This window comes from Schistocerca cancellata, chromosome 2 (assembly GCF_023864275.1).
Source record: "Schistocerca cancellata isolate TAMUIC-IGC-003103 chromosome 2, iqSchCanc2.1, whole genome shotgun sequence".
NCBI classification, from domain to species: Eukaryota; Metazoa; Arthropoda; class Insecta; order Orthoptera; family Acrididae; genus Schistocerca; species Schistocerca cancellata.
This window is the reverse complement of record NC_064627.1, coordinates 477,074,402-477,076,914: the sequence shown is the minus strand read 5'-3', so window position 1 is coordinate 477,076,914 and position 2,513 is coordinate 477,074,402. Positions and strand designations below refer to the sequence as shown.

General features: G+C 37.2%; 1 protein-coding gene across 1 annotated transcript in view; it reads left to right on the top strand.

The window, feature by feature from the left end:
- LOC126161997 (N-sulphoglucosamine sulphohydrolase) overlaps positions 1–2,513 on the top strand; it is a 119,524-nt gene that overhangs the window by 138 nt on the left and 116,873 nt on the right. The window lies entirely within an intron of this gene.

The following is a 2,513-nucleotide window of genomic DNA, read 5'->3' as shown; positions in this document are numbered from 1 at the left end:
GTTGGTATTAAAAGGACATACGCATGTCGATTTACTACATTGTTAATGATTTGTCATATGTAACAGAATGAGGAAAATGGTTTGAAGCTCTGAGCAGATTACAGATTCATAGAATCACAAGTGTCGTGATTCGATGTACATTTCTTAGTCGGTCTGTTAAGAAAAAAAAAAAGAGAAAAGAAAAGAAAAGAAATACAAACTGCGGGCATAGACGAACCGTATCCAAAGACATTTTTTTTTTTCAATTCTTTCTGGTATGTAACTTAAGATTTGGTTTCAAGTTTCATAAGTAAAATATAGAATGCAGTAGATGTGATAAAAGAAAGGAAGATGAATTTATTTAGCAGATTGCAGTTGAATTATTGTATGATTTATATTTTTTCACATCTCTGCTAGCGCAGTTGATAGTTTAACTAGGAGCGCCAAAGATTACTATTTTGTCACGCAGAAAAGCAACTGCGAGATATGAATGACGATTCTTTTTTTTTTTTTTTTGTTATGTAAATACATGTTTATGACCTAAACAGTAACACTTAATATGTGTAACGCAACAAAGTTAGTTATTGTCAATCTGCAGTAGCCCCTGCCTTATTCTTATTATCCACATGAAATAGTAATATCCCAGCATTGAATGGCATTCGTCAACAATCACTCTTGTCGTAATTTACAAACTCAGCAGGGGCAGTTAGAATATCTCACTAAACTAATGCCCCAAGCAGAAACGAATTTAGACTAGCAGCACCAGTACCGATAGTGTAATACTGAATCTTCGAAATGAGTGATCCCTCAGCAACATACATCGAACAGGTATTGCCTATGTTGGTCAAAAGTCTGAATATGAGTTTCGTTTGCGGTATAGAATTTTAACTTGTTAGAAACTTTGCACATAGTATACAAAATAGTTTATACATCTTGGCAGTATATTATTTATAACAATTATTACTCTAGCCAGAAAACCTGGCAGTACTGCAAGACATATGTGTAGTGTATCAAGAGGGGAAAAAGTAGGGTTAATTTACTTGTCAACAACTCCAAAAAGCTGATAGAAAGAAGCACAAAAGATTAATGTTTAATATCCCATTGATAAGAAGATAACATGGAACACAAGCTCAGACCAGGCAAGGATGGGACAGGAAGATGTTGTTGGCCGAATAAAAATTTGAGCCCACATCTTCTGAATGCAAGCCTAGTGTTTTAACTACTGTGCTGCCTACCCTGATAAAAACTTACTTAAAGTATAAAACTCAGTTCAGTAAACTGTGCTGTAAATGATGTAACAGGAAGGCAAGCTTGGTTTCTGCTCAGGAAAAAATACATCTTCACAAATGTTAAACTTCACGCTGTTTATTAAGAATGCCGTGGACAATAACAACATTGTGGGTTTGCCACTCATAGATATCTCTGCCAGCTAGAATGGGTTAACATCAGACACCTGGTGCACAAGATCAACATTAAAACAAAAGGTTTCACGCTTAAGATGACAAAATGACCACATAGTGTGCAGAACTCAAGGGTGGAAGGCACTGGTAATGGCAACAGAAAAATAGTCTACTTAATGGCAGCATACTAACACCAACACATTTTAGTTTTTATACCAATGACCACTCTTCATGAACAAAAGGATCCTGCAGAGGTGAGATGGCTTCACCTGCAAACCAAAACAGAGGATTAGCTGTGTAGAGGCCAGACATCAGAGATCTTTGGAGAAAAGAGAATCAGCTGTATGAAAATCAAGAACTCAGGTGGCAAACCAGTACTAAGCAAAGGATGGAAAGCTGAAAAATGGAAGGAATATATAACAAGGGCTCTAAGTTATGAAGTAAATGATATGAGGTGGTAGATATGATACTGTGAGAAGTATCTGACAGAGGAAGGAAATACCTAAGTCAAAACAAGGCCCCTGGAGCAGACATTTCCTCAGAATTATTGAGATTCTTGGGAGAGCCAGCCATGACAAAACTATTCAATCTCATGTGCAAGATATGTGAGACAACTAAAATACCTTTAAGAAGAATGTAATCATTCTAATCCCAAAGAAGGCAAGCACTAACAGGTGCGAGTTTTACCAAACCATTAGTTGAAAAGGACAGTCTTGAAAATACTGATGCAGATTGTTTAAAGAAGAATAGAAAAACTACGAAAAGCCATCATTGAGGAAGATCAGTTTGGGTTCCAGGAAAATGTAGCAACATGTGAGACCATACTGATCCTATAACTTATCTCAGAAGATAGGTGAGAGAAAGGCAAACCTTGATTTATAGCATTTGTTGATTTAAAGAAAGTGTTGGACAATGTTGACTGGAATACACTTTTGAAATTCTGAAGGTAGTAGGGATAAAATATGGAGGTGAAAGGTTATTTACAGCTTGTATAGAAATCAGACTGCAGTTATAGGAGTTGAAGGACATGAAAAGAAAGCAGAGGGCAAGAAGGAAGTGGTCCACAGCCAGTAATGGAGGTGCATCCAGCATCTCTCCCCTTCCCCCCCCCCCCCCCTTCCTCCTCCCACCAAC